The 5,386-nt window shown below is 31.7% G+C and overlaps 1 long non-coding RNA gene across 1 annotated transcript; it reads left to right on the top strand.

Moving 5' to 3' along the window:
- The first annotated feature begins 1,070 nt into the window (after positions 1-1,070).
- On the top strand, positions 1,071-5,242 carry LOC139906888 (uncharacterized). Its single transcript, XR_011783016.1, has 3 exons — positions 1,071-1,259; positions 1,318-1,442; positions 2,817-5,242. It is a non-coding gene; the product is annotated as an uncharacterized lncRNA (long non-coding RNA).
- Positions 5,243-5,386: the final 144 nt, after the last annotated feature.

Genomic DNA, 5,386 nt, shown 5'->3' with positions numbered 1-5,386 from the left:
TCCTGATAACAGGTGGCCCATCTAGCGGTTGTATTTTGAACTACCACTTTTTTGACGTCTGACAGCTGTAGTAACATTCTCATTGGGTCTAATATTTTGTAATAGGTCTCCAGTTTACGAAATGGTTAAGTTTACGCTCGAAGAAAATTGGGAAATACTGAAGACTTACTTCCAAAATGGAGAGCCTTCAAACGATACTGCAAGAAAATTACGTCGGTCGAAATAAAGCAACTTCCAGGCAGTTTGTGGATAAATTTGTGAAGCGTGTGTGCGAAACTGGGTCGTTAATGGATAAAACAACGCGTTTCCGTATTTGCCCAGTGCGCTCAATCAAAAACATTGCTGCTGTTGCCGAAAGCGAAAAAATGAGCAAGGAGCTGCCGTTACGGTCAATGTGGAGTGCTATAAGATCATGTTGGAAGATTTTTTGTTTCCTCAAATGAAAAAGGAATATATCGACGGCATTTGGTTCCAAGAGGATGGCGCTACGTGCCACACAGCCAACGTTACAGTGGATCTTTTGTACACTGTCTTCGACAATCGCATCATAAGCCGTAACGGCAACGTCAACGGGCCACATCATATTTGCGATTTGACTCCGTTAGACTATTTTTTGTGGGGAACCGTCAAGGATAAATGTTACGCCAACCATCCAGAGATGATTGAGGATTTGAAACACGAAATTGGAGTCGCCATTGCAGCTATTGAAGCTCACACAATCGAAAATGTACTGGAAAATTGGGTTTACAGAATGGGCTACTGTAAGGCCAGCGAAGGCGGCCATATGAATAAAGTGTTGTTCCATGATTAACCGGAATGTTGAGGCTTTCAAATAAAAATAAAAATTATTGAAAAATATCCATCTGTCTTTTTTTATAGCGATATCAATTTTTATTTATAGGAAAAAAATACCTTTTTTTAGAACATTTTTCTAATGCCTAATTTGGTAAATTTGATCACCCAGTCTGAACTTCTACACAATCCGCCAAAATCATAACATAATGTTTAGCTTATTTTTAAAAGTCAACTTTAATCAATAATAACAAATGTCTCACTCTCCCCCTCTCTTTGCACTCACTCACAGAGGAAATATGTCTTAGAAAGCGGGAGCGGCTTTTTCTTGTTGGAAAATGCATTTTCTTATTCCAAAAACTGTTATCATTATTATTTAATTTTTGAAGACGAACCATTTATAATAACTATTGCGTGTGGTTATAATATAAATAGAGTGACAGTGAGGGTGCACTATGTAGTTATAAGTATAAGTCATGTTTGGGTTCAGCGTAGAATTAAATGTCAACATCTGAGTATTTCTAGCTTATATATCCTCGCAATATACGGAGTGGGATTTGTGTTTATTTACTTCCTCTCACGGATGTTCGCAGTGGATCTAATGAAACGTCGTATCACCTAAGCTGCTCTCCTCAAAATAATAATAATCAGTTAATTTTTGGCTTCTTTTATTTTTACATATTAACACGACACTGCTCACCGAAATGACCAGCCCTAAATATGAGTGAAGGAGTATTAAAAGTGAAAGTATTCATAATTAATAGTTATTAAATGAGCATGGAGTATTTTAGCCTCAGAGTTGAATCAGAAAAGATTGCTCAAACCAAAGTTAATGTCTCATACATTTAAAAAATATAAATTAATTTGCTAGAATAAGGTGTTTGTTAGAGGTTGAAAATGCGAAAACTCATCATATGTGAAGAGTTGATCAATAAAATGACCGATCTGAAAAAGGAATGTTTTCTTTTTTGAAATATGTGAATAACTTCCCACGGAATTACAAAACAGCCAGAGCCTTAGACGGCTCGAAAAATCCTGAGCTTGCTCCCGCTCAGTGACTAATTTTGTGAGCTCTCTCTCTCACTCCCACTCATTTTTTAAAGTAATGAGGGGCGCTCCTTTTTTCGCTCGTGTAAGAGAATTTGAATTTGACAACTCTTTTTGATTGCAATAAATTTCCTGAAATTTATATATTATTTATTCTGAAAAATGAAGAGATATAAATTACAAGAATAAATAAAAATTAAAGGTCTCAAATTATATTTAAAATAAAAAATTCTTAAAATAATTAATCCAATGTTTTAACTATATGTTTAATATTTGATTCATTGACAAGGTTTTTTTTTTTTTTGAAGTTTTTAACATTTTAACTCTGCCATCTATCTTTTAATAATTAAAAGCTAGATCATTTTAAGCTCTAATTAATAGTGGTTTCCAAACAGTGAGTCTTGAGGCAAGTTCAATTGTGCCGTATAATTTGTGACAACCATACATTATTTGTAACAGAATATAATAATCCAAATAATTATTTTAATTGAAATTGTTGTGTCAATAAATTTTTATTTGTCTTTTCGTGAGTATTGATAAATTTTAAATTTAAGGTATTTTTTATTTGCTTAGATTAATTTTCATTAATTAAGGACGCAGATACTTGCATGTTCCCTAAGAATAAGGACAAAAAAGAAACTTTATCCTCAACAAAAGTTGCTTTAATTCCGATTTCTACGGGAAAGATAAACGAATGGAAATTCATTCGAAGAAGAGAACCAAACCAAGTTAAGCCCCATACAAGAGTAAAGTTGATTCTCTCCTTGGGTAGGAATTTATCCATCCATATATAACAATAAATATATTCAAGGGTTGAAACTACGACGTGATCTGTTTACTTTTAGATTCATATAAAATACTCTAGATGTAAAATATAAAATGTAAATATGTTAATTAGGAACTACAACAATATGAAATTTTAACTATAAAACTAAAATGTATAACCATTTCAAATTATGATTTGATTTTAATTACAGAATTGTAAAGGACCAAGATCATTCTTAATTCAATAAGACCGGAAGAAGTGAAATTCTATGTTGTGCAAGAGTTAGGGCCAAAGGTAAATAGAGGGAATCGAAGGAAAATATTTCTAATTTGATCATCCATTAATGTTCTCATTCGGAACTGCGTATCCAACGGGCGAGAAAAGGATAAAAATTCATCCAAAAAATACTACCAGGCTTCATAAGGGAGCAGAGTCGACTCCTTCCTTGGAAGAAGATTCCACGATTACAACAATGAAGAGATCCACTAACGATGAGTAAAATGAATTTAAATATTTCAAATATAATTAGTAATTACATTATTCGAATTTGTACGAAGCGTGGTATTATAGTGTATGGAGATCTTAATTATTATTATTTATTGCAGTGTATGCTGTCACTGTCGTAACATTGAAATTGTAAGGATTATTAAGATATATTTGTTAGTGCACCTACATAAAAATAGGATAAGTCACAAAATACAATATCGAACCAAAATCATTGAATATACATTTTTTTTAAATTAGGTCTTTATTTAAATAAAACATGGAATATCTTTCTATAATATAGGCTATGATATTCCTTAACAGTATGAATGTTGAATAAGTTATAACAGTCTAAATAAGAATGTCGTTTTTCATAATTTTTCACCCTAAAAATGGAAATACGTCGAGTTCAGAACAAGATATAGAATCAATAATAACATTTTTATAATAATAAAAGACCTTTTTATATCAGTTTTATTAATGTTAATTCAATTTAGTGATTGTCTTAATGATGAAAAATAACTCTGAACGATAATAGTTCCAAATTACTATAACTTCATATTTGTCTGAATCTAGACGTCGTAGATAAATTAAAATCAGTTTTGGATTTTGTACTCAAAGATAAAATATATTTTTGGGTGAATTTTTTTGTTAGAAATTTCGTTTTCCCCAGTGTAATTCATATATATCCATATATTTACCTATTAATATCTTACTTTTTAAATTTTCGGTTGTATTTGTTCGTAGGTTTGTCAGCCGTGGAAAGTAACCAACCTTTTTGAATTTGATTTTTCAGTTACAAAGGATTTGAAGTTTGAGGTTATTTCAGAACCAGAAACTAATGGCATACATATTGTTGGAATGGTTTCTGATATGGGGCCAAATAATGTTGGGCTGTAAGCAGATTTGGTATATCAACGGAAGCAACATACTTTCCCAATCCATTTAATGAAAAACAAAAATTCCCTCCAATTTTTAGGGGCACAATGATTAGAATTTTTTTTCACTTACGTTAACCTAATCGATAAACAGTTTAATGTAAATAACAGTTCCCGACATTTATCAAGAAATGACTTTGAATGTGCCTATGGAGTTAATTTTGTCAGAATTATATCTTCAAAATTCATGATACCATTGTATAAATACTTACATTATGAAATTGGCCTTCCATACGCATCTTGAAAACGTTTTTCACGAATAAGATATATTGGAAGAACCCACTCTTATCATAATGTGTAAAGGATTGATTTTGTAAACTTGTAATAAGGGGCTCAGAAAAATTGTGGTTGAAAATGCTCCTGTCAAATCTGAAGGAAACCAATGTTTTCTTTCTATGTTTCAACAAATTACAAGTTGTAACATCACTAATACACTAATGTATACATACAAATCCTACACTTTAAGGTACTATTTTGAGTGAAGCAGATACAAAAAAAATTGAATTTTCTCAAGCTTTGCACAAATCTTTCAAGATGAAATTGAGGAAGATATAGATTATGATAAAATTTCGGCTAATGTTAGGAAAAAAAAAAGTTCATCAAATATAGTTCAGGGACGTTGGAACTGGGGAAAGGGGGCACGACAGCATTCCTTTTTAATGTCGATACACTGAATTACATACACATGTATAATTTCTCACTTTTTACCTCCGCCAACGAAGTTGAACGGAAGTTATGTTTTTGCCTCTGTTTGTTTGATTGTTAGTCAACAGGATAACGGCAAAAGGTATCAATCGATTTTAATCAAACTTGGTACTAAAATTATATATAGTCACAATAAGTGGCAATTAAATTTTGAAAGGTCGAGCCAAAGGTTAAGGTTACACAAAACGTACAAAATACTTAATCGACCACAACTTTGGAACGAATTGAGGTACATAGCACAATTTGATTTTCGGTGGAGGTTTTTGCACTCTATCGAGTGTCCCTTCTATTTATTATTATTATTGCACTACACTGCACATTTTTTTTTAGAAAACTTGGAAGTGACTACATTAGGATAATAATAAATAATAAAGTATGATAAATGACATTTGCCGTATCTCCTCGCTCATGCCTCCCTTCCCTCAAAGAAATATTTTAAATCAAGTAGAATAATAAAGACCATGTTTTAAAATAAATTTCTAAAAAAATATCATTTAATTAAAATTAAAAACGTCTTTTCCTTAAAAAAAAAAACATGCGAATTAAAATTTTATTTAAATTGAAAACCACTGAGTGGGGTTACGCATTAACGCACTACTTCCCAGAAAAATTGTTCTGACGTACCTGAAAACCCTTATAAAGCGTGATTTGAATC

This window comes from Lepeophtheirus salmonis, chromosome 12 (genome assembly GCF_016086655.4).
Source record: "Lepeophtheirus salmonis chromosome 12, UVic_Lsal_1.4, whole genome shotgun sequence".
NCBI classification, from domain to species: domain Eukaryota; kingdom Metazoa; phylum Arthropoda; class Copepoda; order Siphonostomatoida; family Caligidae; genus Lepeophtheirus; species Lepeophtheirus salmonis.
The sequence above is the reverse complement of the archived record's forward strand: the minus strand, read 5'-3'. Positions and strand labels throughout refer to the sequence as shown.